Source organism: Equus caballus, chromosome 5 (genome assembly GCF_041296265.1).
Source record: "Equus caballus isolate H_3958 breed thoroughbred chromosome 5, TB-T2T, whole genome shotgun sequence".
Classification (NCBI taxonomy): Eukaryota; Metazoa; Chordata; class Mammalia; order Perissodactyla; family Equidae; genus Equus; species Equus caballus.
This window is the reverse complement of record NC_091688.1, coordinates 66,489,624-66,503,326: the sequence shown is the minus strand read 5'-3', so window position 1 is coordinate 66,503,326 and position 13,703 is coordinate 66,489,624. Positions and strand designations below refer to the sequence as shown.

The window sequence follows — 13,703 nt, the reverse complement described above, 5'->3', positions numbered from 1 at the left end:
GTCAGGAAACCACACCACCTGTCTATTGGTTGTCATACTGTGGTGGCTGTGTGTTGCTATGATGCTGAAAGCTATGCCAACTGGTATTTCAAACACCAGCAGGGTCACCCATGGTGGACAGGTTTCAGCGGAGCTGCCAGCTTTGTGACTAAGACAAAGACCTGGCCTCCTACTTTCGAAAAAACTGGCCATGAAAACTCTATTCTTCTGGCTGATATAGCGCTGGAAGATGAGAGGATGATGCAGAAAGACCGAGCAGGGTTCTGCTCTGCTGTACACAGCTTCACTAGAGGATGGAATCGACTCCACAGCACTAACAGCATCAAAATTATGTGGTTGGGTGGGAAGGAATGTACATGTGTGAATAACATGTCGTAACTTACCTGTACAGAAAATTTTACCTGGAGGTGGAGTGCTATCATAAACCTAAAATGTGTAGTAAGGTCTCCGAGGTTGGGCAGTTGGTGGTGCAAATAGATATTGAAGCAGGGGAAACTGAGAAGGCTGTTGATAAAACTATTGCCTTTATTAACACAGAAAGTAGACCATTGTCCCACCAAGCCTATTATTTCCTCTAGAGGAACTTATTAGCAAAAGTTACAATGATGATATGTGATCATTGTTTTAATAGAATTCTACAAGGGGACATGAAGTCAGACAAGAATTACCTAATTTGTATTGAAGGGGAAACAGCCCAGTTAACAGAAACTTTCTTTGCTTGCAGCTGACTTTGTTTTTTCATTTTTGCCACAAATTGGTCATCATTAAGTTGAGGAAGAAAGAGATGGGCATGGTATAAAGACCAATAAGTACAATCTTTTCCAAGCTCAAGAATTACGACAAGATGAGAAGTTTGACTGTGATTATTTTCAGAAGATATTTTGAAGAAAAGAAAAGCCCAGAAACTAATTAAGTTTTTAGGGAATTTTCTTGTCAAAGGAAACGTAAGCCCTGCCTGCCAAAAGCCTATGATTGCCCTGCCTCTAAAGTGATGTCAGCCTCCAAAACTACACCAGCAGCATTCAGGCTTTGAAAACTGTGGTTCTGCAGAGCCACTTTTGGTCATAAAGACTAGGATAACATTCTAGCAGAAGGAGCAACCGCAAGATAGAAAGAACCGGAATATGTTGATCTACCTATGGAGCAGGATGTAGTCTCTTTAGACCAGGATCCTACATCTGGATTATTCCATGGGAGAAAAATAAACTCTTGTCTAAACCAATGTATTTTAAGGGATAGTCTTTTTCTTACAGCTGCATATCACGTACCCTAAAATGAAACTGCCAGATTGTATTAATTAATCTGCTTAAGATGACAGGTGCATCATAAAGTGGATAGATTGATAAAAGAAAAGGAGAGAATAGCAATTAATTAAAACAGGAGAAAAGGGATGTCTGCTCCTAACTAAAATGAAATGGATTGTGCAGACTAATGCTTCCACAGTTAAAGTAAACATTTAAATAAATGAATGAATGAATGAAGCATTTGAGAACTGCACCGGCAAGCCCAGCTTGAAAGGACAAGATCACACGGTAAGGAGAATCACACTGCTTCTAGGTGCCAGGCAAGAAGCTGAGAATCTGAGTCACTGATGAAAGGGATCGATATCTGATTTTAAAAACCAGCAGAGTTTTAGGCAATTTTGTTAGTACAAGTCCTCAAAAGTTAGAGACTTGAGCAGGCAGAAGCACTGAAAATAGAGACAAGAAAATTGAAACTGATATTTGGCCTGTTTTCTCCTTAACACATTTTTTTTTCTTTTCTTTTTTGAGGAAGATTAGCCCTGAGCTAACATCTGCTGCCAATCCTCTTTTTGCTGAGGAAGACTAGCCCTGAGCTAACATCTGTACCCGTCTTCCCCTACTTCATATGTGGGACACCTACCACAGCATGGCTTGGTAAGCAGTGCGTAGGTCTACACCCGAGATCCAAACCGGCAAATCCTGGGCCACCGAAGTGGAACGTGTGAACTTAGCCACTGTGCCACCGAGCTGGGCCCTCCTTAAAACATTTTTAAGATTCAAAAGCTATTCAGAACAAGAGGCTGAGAAATTCGAGAAAGTCTCTGAAAAGCAGAGCAGAGATTTCTCTCTGCCTTGGATGTAGAAAGCTGGAAAGAATCTTACTCATTCTAAAAACACCAGATAATCTACAAAACCCTGGCTTTTCTTGAACCTTTTGGAGAACTGAGGTCACAAACCAAATAATCTGAAATCTGAAGAAAGCCAGGAGATTCCAAAAAGAGATGGAGCTTGACTATTAGATCAGCTATCATCAAACACAGGAGGAAGGTCAGCCAGACATGCAAATGAGTAAAAAGAATTGTTTAAAATATTAGCTAATTGTTCAAATGTGATTGTTAGCTAGCATGAGAATATAAAACCCAAGGTGTCACAGACACAAGGGGAGACTGGACCACTTATAGGCTTATCTCCAGGGACCGCTATCAGGCACTCACAAGAAAGATCTTGGGCCAGACAGTGGTACGGGCCTGGAGGACAGGAAGGGCTAGAGGAGCAGGAAAGGTACAAACTAACTCAGATTGTCCCTGCTAAGTAACAACTGATTAAGCTCTTAGAGGAAGGCCAGCAGAAACTATTGTCCCAAGAAACAGGTGAATACCTATTGTGGCTGGGGAGTGGAAAAAGGAATCAGACCCTCTAGCCCTGAAGGAAGAGCAGTAATAATCCTGAGCTCAGATCACTAGAGGTCTCCAACTGCTAGTGCAAGGGCAGATCATTGAGAAAGGCTCTTACTCAAGACTGTGGTACACAGACCCAGCCAAAGACTAAGGTGGTTCTGGGACAGCAAAAAACACCCTTTACCCTAAAACCAGGCTGTCAGGCACTGAGTAAAAAGCCATAACAGTCTATTGCTATGGGAGGGCAAAAATGTGAGAAACCCTCTCTACGGCATGAGTGCAGAGAAATGAGGTTAGAGCAGAAATGTTGTGAAAAACCTTCCCCTTCAGTGCCCGATGACCATGGAAGAATTTGCAGTGTGTAGCGGATGCACAATAACATAGCTGACTCGAAGTACACACTCCGCTCACCTCCTGACTATATTGACTCAACCCTCCTTTCCCATTAATGTCTTAGCATGAGAGGAAGTATGACAATTTTCAGGCATAAATAGTATTTACCTGAGTTTACTATCCTACATATGATGTTCAGCACTGTTAAAAATTTACAGACACATTAAAAAAAAAGCAAGGAAAAACAACTCACGGTCAAGAGAGAAAGCAATTCAGAGGACCAAACTCAGATATGGCACAGATGTTGGATCAGATCAGGTGTTTAAAATAGCTATAAGTAAGAGACTATAAGTACAAGCTATGTGTAAAAGTCTCTACAACAAAAGATAGCCCAAATAAAAGAGCAGACAGGGAAGTCCAGCACAGAAGTTTCTGCAAGATATATTTACAAACGAAAACAAAAAACACACATAAACACCTGGATATGTCATAGTCAAATTGTTGAAAAGCAACACTAAATAAACGTGTTATCACATACCCAAAAACAAAAATAAGAATTATGGCAAATTTCTTGTCAGAAATTCTGCAACCTAGATGACAAACGGGAGGCATTTTAAAGGGTTGACAGATAAAAACTGTCATCCCAGAATTCTATACCTGGTGAGAATAGGTTTCAAAGTGAAGGAGAAATAAAGCCTTTTAGATAAAAACTAGAGAATTCATTGCTAGGACACCTGTACTACAACAAATGTTAGAAGAAATTATCAGGGATGCCTGATAATTTCTTAAACTTAAATAAATTCTTAAACTATTATATTATCAGAGAGAAACTTGGCTCTATACAAACATATGAATGGCTCTCAATAAATTTTCTTTTTTTTTTAAGATTGACACCTGAGCTAACAACTGTGGCCAATCTTTTTTTTTTTTTTTCTGCTTTATCTCCCCAAATCCCCCCGGTACATGGTTGTATATCTTAGTTGCAGGTCCTTCTAGTTGTGGCAGATGGGACGCCTCCTCAAGGTGGCCTGACGAGCAGTGCCATGTCTGCACCCAGGATCCAAACCAGCGAAACCCTAGGCCACTGCAGTGGAGTGCAAGAACTTAACCACTCAGCCATGGGGCCGGCCCCTTGATGAATTTTAAATAACTGTAAATATAGAAGATTTTTCCTCATTTTTAATTACTCTAATAGCTAACTGTCCAAACCCAAAAGAGTAGCAATGCATTTACAGCATATGTGAAACGTAAGATGAATGACAAGAGCAAAAGAAATTCATTCCTGATTGAAAGTCTCAACCAGCTCAGAGTAGAAAAGATATCAAAAAAATAAACCACTACTATCCTTGCATCCAATGAGAAAATCGGAATACTTCTCCCCTGACATCGGGCACAAGAAAGATATCTGGTCTCATCACTTTTATCCAACAACCTCCTGGATATCTTTGCCAGTATAACAAGGTAACTAAGAGTCAAAAGTCATGCATATTTGAAAGGAAGAAACAAAACTGTGTCTATTCACACATGATATGATCTTTTATGTAGAAAATCTCCGGTAATCTACAAAATGCTTCCATAACTAATCAGTGAGTTTAGCAAGGTTGCAGTAGGCAAGGTCAATATACTGGCAATAAATGATTGGGGATTGAAACAAAAATCCAGAGCTTTTATATACCACCAAAGATATGAAATACGTAGACAGAAACTTGACAAAATGCATGCAAGGTCAGTATGGCGAAATCACAAACACTGTTGAACGAAACCATAGAAGACATAAATTAGTAAAAGTACTGTATTCATGGAGTGTGACTCAAGATACCAGTTTTTCTCAATTAGATCTATAAATTGGACACAATCTCAGTCAAAGTATCAGCAGGATATTTTGTAGAAATCAATAAGCTGAACTAAAATGCATATGGACAGACAAAGGAAATATAATAGCCAAAAGAATTTTTAAAAAGAATAATGTTGGAAGACACACTACCTCATTTCAAGACATATAATAAAGCTACAGTAATCAGGAGATCCTGATATTAGCATAAGAATTAATAATTAGATCAAGAGAACAGTATAGAAAGCCCAGAAATAGACCCAAGCTTGTATGGTCAAATGATTTTTTTTTTTAAGGCAACAGAACAATCCAATAGTAAAGAGATGCTTTCAACAAATGGTGTTGGAATAAGTAGATCTTCACACGGGGTAGGGAGGACGACCTTAACGCCTACCTCTCACCATACACAACAATTTATTTCAAACAAATCACAAACATAAAAGCAAAAATTATAATGCTTCTGGAGGAAAACGTGAGAATACTATCATGGCCCTGGGTAGGCAAAATTTTCTTAGAACAAGGAATATAATACACAAAAAACAAACAATAAATTAGATTTCATCGCCTAAAAACTTCTGGTCACCAAAAAAAGACAAAGCCAAATAACAGATGTAGCTATTCAATATCTAGAGGCGATATTATTAAACTACCTATAAAATAGAGCTTTCAATTTAACAGTGATAAGCGAAATTTTATTGATTTGATTTTTTAATCACTTAATTCAGGTAAACTAACTCAGTATTTTTCTTTTTCTTTTTCTTTTTTTTTTTGAGGAAGATTAGCCCTGAGCTAACTGCTGCCAATCCTCCTCTTTTTACTGAAGAAGACTGGCCCTGAGCTAACATCCGTGCCCATCTTCCTCCACTTTATACATGGGACGCCTACCACAGCATGGCTTGCCAAGCGGTGCCATGTCTGCACCCGGAATCCTGAATGGCGAACCCCTGGCCGCTGAAGCAGAACATTCGCACTTAACCACTGTGCCACCGGGCTGGCCCCTAACTCTGTATTTTTCAATGTGGCCCTTAAACCAACTACATGAGCTACATGACCTGATTCCCTGGGTCCAGGACAGCACTACTGAAACAGTCTCAGGTGATTCAGCCTGGAAATCTGCACTTTAGCTAGCATCTCAGTGATTCCTATTACACACTAATTTGAGATTACTTTAGATAAAGTGCATATTCTTAGGCCAGTTGAATTTCCTGTATCTGATTATCTCTGCAAAACTGAGATTCACCGCAAAACGTGGTTGTTGCTTCCATCATCCCACTTTCCTTCCATCATATCCCCTTTCCTTACTTTCATGGCTTATGGTCCCCTCTCTTTATAACTCTACAGCCCTATAACCCCAACTTCTTCAAGCAATCTCTTACTCCTTCATTCCTTCTTTTATAAGTGTTCATTGGGTTGTACTAAAAATAAAATAATAAATAGTGATACCATTATTGACATAATAACAATAATTCCAAATTAGTTCATTTTCATCTGTAATGCAAGAACAACAAAACATATTGTTGCTCTCCCTGGATAGCTCTGCATAATTCCTGGAGTAGAGCCCTCTCAACAACAATTCCTTCTCACACTCGGCTCACACTTCTGCCTGATCATGGTAAACATTCAGTATTAAGTTTGTGTAATGATTGAAATACAGAATATGAGAACAATAACAACAGTTTCACTTAAATATGCCCATTTCCAAAGTAATATCAGACATTTATCTCATTGTGTTCTCTCAAGAAACGTGGAGTTGAGCAAAATCATTATTTATAGATGAGGAAACTGAGTCGCACAGAAATTAAGAATTGGAACGGAATCAACTCATTCCTGCCACCTCCAATTCAAGTGGTGTCACTAGACTAGTAGACTGGAAGGTGGCAGAAGGTGGCTTGAGATTTCATGTTCCATCCCTTCCAATAATCTACACTTCCTCTTGGGCTTTTGTGACAAATTTTATCCTTCAGAGCTGCCCTTGATGCTTAATTTACTTGAGTTCATTTTAAAAGAGTATTAGAGAGAATAGGACACACAACTCTTTTATCTGTTAGCGCTTTCGTGAGGCATCTCCGTGGAAATGAGAAGTCATGATGTGAGAGAGATTGGGAAGGAAAATGGGTATTGAAACATTATTCTTGCACTTTATTAACAGATATTAAATTTCAGTATTGGAATACTTTGCTTGGTCTCCAGCTTATCCAGTCATGGTCTTAATACTGATTATGACCAGTATCTTTGTCTAAAATCAAACACAAAAACTCTTACACTAAAACAATAATATCAGAGAAAGAATGCTTAGAGACTTCATTGTGATGTTAACAAAGGAAACTCGTTACAAGAAAATAGTCTCTTCCAGAACTCAACTATATGAAGCAAACATATCTTTGTTTGTAATGACTGTCGTGCACACAGGCTATTACTCACGGGTAGATCGATCACTCCAGACCTACTTATCCCTGGCGATACAAGTTATAAAGCGCTTGTTAGCCTTCACCTCGTAGCTGTGGAATCTGATATCAAAGATCGCCATGCCTTGTAGTACGGAATTTTGTTTATAAGATCATTTTAACCCTGGAATCTTTGTTGCTCCTGTGCAAAGGACAGCAGCTTCAAATCTTAGATAAAGTGAACTGAGCGCCTTACATAAAAGGACAGGTGTTTCCACTTCCCTGTTAATGACTCTCTAAGTGTGGATGATGATGATCCTTATAAGTCATTACTAAATTTACTTCACAGAAGTTAAGAATTAAATTACAGTTTCAAGGCTCATTAGGTCTTGTTAAATTTGTTGAATTGCTCGCATGTGTATGTCTTGTCCTCCGTGGGGTATCTGTAAAGCAGGTGTTTCTATTCATTGGAAGATCGTTGCATTCTATTCTACCCAAAGATTATTATACAATTGTGTTTGAAATTCCAGGTTGGGTTCTTATATTTGAAAATCAGACTTCAAATAGTCATATTTGACTATCAAGTTTAGCATAAAGAGGAATAATGTGGAAATGGTCTCTTATGGGAGCTTTTAAAAAGGAGTATTGAATGTGAAATTCAAGGGCAGAGCAGGGATCAGATTCCAAACTTAATGTCTTTCTCACTTGTCTCAGTATTCTGATGCCAAATAATTCCAAATACAAGAACAAGTGGAAAGATCTTTTACATTTTATCCAAGCCTATGGGGATGTATCTTCCAATGCACTCAAAGTGCAACTCATTTCTCTTTGTTTGAATTCAGGGGATATTAAACCATATAAAAATTATTGCTGTTCTCTAAGTCCTCTCTGCCCCCATTGTCCTTATACCCTCTTTGGCAAAAGGAAAATGCCCCAGAGAGGTCACCTTCAATTTAATGTTATCTTTTGAAAACTTAAACCAAATAAAACAAACTATATATTTTTGGGTACAAAAAAGAACTAGATTCAGGAGCAGATCAAGTAACTGGGCTTTAAAACAAATGTTTATATTTGTAAATCAGCCACTTTAACATGGTTAGAGAATCACATAGTATTTGGAAGATCAATTAACATACCTGATTTGTTATTTCATAATATGATGAGATGCAGTAGTTTGTGTTAAATTTACATTGGCATTTTAGAAACAGGATGAATTCTCACATTAAATGCCTTACAGAGGTATCCTGAGGTAATGCAATGTCACAAAAAGAGAGAAGGATTTGATGACGGATTTCAGCTTCTTTAATCCCAGTCGAGTTTTCTCTCTACCAGATAGCTGTGACTACATTTAAGAATGAGAAGAAATGCCTTACCTGAAATTGATGATGATGATGGTAATAATAATAATATTAGTAATAATAATAATAAAACCTGAAGCCAGTGGCAACTACAAAATTACTCAAGGACTGTTTATCTCTATGGACAGAGTGTCAGGCATTTTTCATAGATCCGTGAAACCCAAAATAGGAAAGTTTCTGAAATAAATGAGAGTTTTTAATGGTCAAAAGTAGAGACTGTAGCAAATTTGCTCAAGAAGCTAGCTTTCCACCCTTAATAGCTGGAGGATTAGTACAGCAATATCTCCTGTCATCCAGCTACACATTCAAGGCAAATCAATATTCAAATCCTTGAAGAGTTTCCAAAAAAGAGTTATTTACAGTTGTACCACTGAAACAAAGATAACGGGGTTTCCTAAATTATGTATACCTTTCCACATAGAGGGTGACTGAAATAGGCATAAGAATGTAAATTCTTGATATCTTCTCAATACAACCCTCAAAGGCCAACTAGGGTAGGATAATTGTGGTCTAATAATTTATGAGACGCTAAGGGATGGCAATTCAGAATATAGGCTTTAAAGTCAAATAGGCATTTCAATTGCTGATGTACCATTTTTCTCAATATTTGGGTTCTGACTATTTCAAAAAACAGGTGCAAGTGAAAACATTTTTAACTTTGTATGACCTTGGGAAATCTCGTACTCAGTGTAAAATAACGAGGATAATATAGTGGTACATAGGTTAGGGATTTGTTATGAGGGAAAATTGGGATTGTGTTTATCATCTGCTAAACATAGAACATGGAACAGATTAAGCACTCAAAAAATATAAATGCTTATTATTATTATGGTTATTGATCTTACTATTGTTAAGCGTTACTCAAATCATCCTTTCTTAGTGGCCCTTGTGTCATTTATTCCGCAAATTGTGTGTTATAACATTATGTCAATGCTATATAAATCGAATTCCAAACCATTAAAACCTAAAATATAATTACAGTTAAAACACAGAAAAACAAAAACATTAATCAGTAGACTCCTTTACTTTTAAGAGGCAAAAAGATATCTTTAAAAATTAGCATTTAAACATTTTAAAGTACTGCCTCGTATGCTTCCAAGCTTTCAGACTCTCTAAGCATACCAGAAAATTCTGTCAAGATTTCTCTGCTAATTTTCAGTCTCATATCAGAAGCAAACTTTTTAATAGCAATAATTCACAGCATAATTTTTCAAATGACAAAAAAGAGTTTCTCATTTCAGGCTTTGATTAAAAAGCACTGATTTAGAGGAGAGTCCAGAGTTTTCCAAAGACCAACATATTTTAAAATGCCAGCCTGAATGCATTTTCTCCGCAGTATTATTGAATCCTCTATTATTTTCTTTACTAAGGCAGCAAAAGACACCAAAATAGAAGCCTTATAAAATTAATAATTAAATATTGCCTTGAGATGCAATAATTTTGCTGATAAAACATTTTTCTTCCTTGAGGTATGTTCAAATTCAAAACTCATAATGAATTGGGATTATGGTACCTAATAACCAGGTTTTAAAAAGTGTATTGAAATTCAACTCATAATTCCTCCTAAAAAATTACCAAAGGATATTATCAAAAAATGATATTTTATACATACACACATTTTTAATTCTAAATTTTTCTACAGCTTTCCTTTTGCCCAGTGTTTCCTAAATCTATAAGTAAGGACATTCAAAATAACAATCATAGGAAGTTAAGATTATAACAAAATAAATCACACTGGCAAGCCACTCAATAATTTAATTTGACTAAGGGTGCATTTTTATTCATAATTTAAATATAAGTAATTCAAATAGAAATCATAAATCTATAAATTCCACAATTAATGGAAGAATGTAAAATCATCTGCGAAGATATTTTAATATCCTCCATTTGTTCTTAATATAAATTAGTGATCTATTTTTTCCATTAGTTTTACTACATTTACATTGAAGTACTTTTCATGCCTAAATTACATCTTACCTCCCTTTTTAGAAAAGCAAAGTAAAAGATGGTTATGTTTCTATAAAAGAATCAGAATACTGTCAATTAAGTTGTTTTTAAAAGGGTGTGTTTTTCTAATAATTTAATTATTTTGCATTATAAAGCTCCCATGAATCTCTGTGTGTTTGAAGAAATATATCAAATTAAATCACCTATCTGCCTGCTGTATGCCTTTAAAAAATGCAGTTACATTGCCCCACCTTATTACTCTCCACAGGCAACTGAAACTCATGCTCCAAATAAGTAATTAATATACTGATATAAACATAACAACATAGGCCTCTTCTAAATCTCTCAATTAATATTTTAAAACCCAGAATATATAAATGTTTTCATCATAATTTTTTAGGTAGGTTATTTTTCAAATAAAGTTTAAAACAAACATACAAACATATAATCAATTATATTTGCATATTTTAACTTTAATTTCTTTAATTTTTACTTTAAATTGTCTTGATCCTTTTTAAATCAATTTTAAATTATGTCTAGTGTTTTGTGATGTTCTGGTTAAGTATTTCGAAATATGTCACAAGTTGTCTTTACTTTTTCCAGACTAATTGTACTGCAACTTTCATCCCTGAGAAGCATCCTTTGAAGACTGTTCTAAAGTGAATGTGAATCCAGTGGGAGCTGTGCTGTCACTTAGGTTTAGTAGATGGCACCTGACCTGATGGAATAAACATGCTAAGGTTGCCTGTAACTGGTTCCGAGGTATTGATTTGAAAAATAAATTCTTTTGTAGTTTAGATTCTAATCATTTTAGAGAATACTTCCTAAAATTCCAGTCAAGAAAATAGCAATCTCTGAGTCATTTTTTCCAAGATTCTGGGATTTAATCTGGAGAGGTCTTATATGAAATATGATTTGATTACAAGGAACATGATAAGACAATTTTTTATACTATGGGAATGGATTAATTAACTTTCCTGAGATTTCACTTAAGGAGAGCGGTATGTGGGAATGTGTTTGGGCCACCCCTCTCCTCTTTCCACTATCAAAAACACAAAAACTGCTAAACCAAAATCTCAGTGTACTCTTTTGGGATAATCTGGCTTTTGCTCTTGCAGAATATATGACAAGGAAAAGATTCGGAATTATTGTTAATGTATATTTTTGACCTGGTATTAAATACTAGTACAATTGGAGAGTTCCAATCCTTAAGAGAAAATTTAGGAACAGCCTTTCTCCCCGCTTCGTTCTCTATTCAACTAGACTTTTGTATTTTTCGTTTACACTGGCCCTCTACTGCTGTTTCCCATTCTATTCAAGTGATGTGTTCAGCTAGCCAATATAAGCTGTTAACACATTGAATTTCCTAGCAGCGATTCAGTAGCAGTCACAGTAATCAGCATGGGAACACCTAAATGCTATAGATGGCTTCCTATTGATTGCTATAAAAACACACAAATAAAATGTGAACTCTAAAAATCTATTTACAGCCATAGATGTAATCCTTAAGTACAGTTTGCTGATTTTCAGCTGGCTTTGCTTGAGCAACTCCTTTCTTTCAAGGACATCCATGACACAATAACATTATAATAAAGCCTACAATTACATGGTATTTGGAAAACATCTATCCCGTATTTTAAAAAAAAATTAACACTTTCTTGACAATAAACTAGTAAACCTACTTGACCAGGATTTACTTTATATCCATGTTATATTCTACTGCATACTCAGTGTTTGTATGAGAAACCACCATATTGAGCACACAGTGGCAAACTGAAAAACCCACAGAAGTCAAATGTCTTAAATTGAATTCCTCTTCTGACACTTCCAGGTCATGTGTCCTTAGTCCATCTCAACTGCTTTGAGTCTCAGGTTTCTTATCTTTAACATGGAAATACTAGTTCTTTCCATTCCTAGAATTATAACAATCAGAAAATTTCAGAATTCCACAATATCTTAAAAGGTATTTACTCTAATATCTTCATTTTAAATTTGGAACTGAAGGCAAATATCTGGGCTCAACGGCATTCTTGTATCTTTCTTGAAGATTATTCCTAAAAGAGAAGTAACAGGTAGTATTCACAAATTTAATAACTGGTAAAGCAGATAGAACTGATGACAGGCTAATTAGAACACTTGCTTGCTATAAACTATTGATTGTGCCTCTGGTAGGGCAATGTATTAGTTTGCCAGGGTTACTGTAACAAAGTACCACAAACCAAGAGCTCAAAGTTCTTGAGTCTGGAAGTCCAAGAACATGGTGTCAGCAGGCACTGGTACCTTCTGAGGGCTGAGAGGAAGAATCTGTTTCATGCTTCTCGCCTAGCTTCTGGTAATTTGCCGGGAATCGTTGGCATCTCTTCATTTGTGGAAGAATCCAAATAAGGTCACATTCTGAGGTACTGGGGGTTTAAACTTCAACACATGGATTTGGGGGGACATGCACATTTCAACCCACAATAAGTAGAATACAAATGTAGTACACGAGGAAGTTACAGCATGAATTACCAATATTCCATTAGTAAAGTTAAATGTGCCCTGAAATATTCAGTAATTTCTCTCTCATAGTGCCATTGATTTTCCAATAATTCTTTTTCTCAGGAAAAGTGTATAGAAAATGTCACCTAGAAATAAATTGATATTTTTTGAACTATTTGTGATAATAATGAAATTGATATCTTTATGATCAAACTTAGAAAATCTATCAGATGCTGTGAAAAAACCTGGTTTTCATAGCATCCAACATGTCGCATCCTGGCACTTTTGCCTATATTCCTTAATGTCAGCAGTCAATAAAATGAACATATTCAGCCGGAATAGCATTCATCACCAACAGTTTGGCAGAGATTTGCAACCGCTAAACGTTTCTCAAGGTTTACCAACAACAATGACAATTCAGAAAGAAATAAGTAAAGATAATACAATAAAATCTCAGACTGACAGCAAACCACAAGTTATGCGCACACATACATCCTTATTTACTTGAGCACCATAAGAAGTGAGCCTTGTAGCTGGCATTCTCACTGAGAAAAGGGAACATTCTGGTTCAATCTCATAAAAGCACTGCTGGCCAGCCCAATTCAGATATCCAGGAGACATTAAATGTAAACTTGAGGTCTTAATGCCAGTGCTGAGGTTTCGACTGTACAAAGCTGAGATGTATTTTATTTCCTTGAGCTTTATGACGGTAATATGTTATAAATGTGTAG

At 36.3% G+C, this 13,703-nt stretch overlaps 1 long non-coding RNA gene across 2 annotated transcripts in view; it reads left to right on the top strand.

The window, feature by feature from the left end:
- Positions 1-11,629, top strand: part of LOC138924376 (uncharacterized) — a 55,257-nt gene extending 43,628 nt beyond the window's left edge. The window contains exons 2-4 of one of the 2 annotated variants that reach the window (XR_011439423.1): positions 1,777-1,898; positions 5,583-5,900; positions 11,098-11,629. This is a non-coding gene — a long non-coding RNA (uncharacterized lncRNA). Of the gene's footprint in view, positions 1-1,772; positions 1,899-5,582; positions 5,901-11,097 lie in introns of both variants that reach the window. The other variant, XR_011439422.1, reaches the window with a different exon arrangement.
- The last annotated feature ends 2,074 nt before the right edge of the window (positions 11,630-13,703 follow it).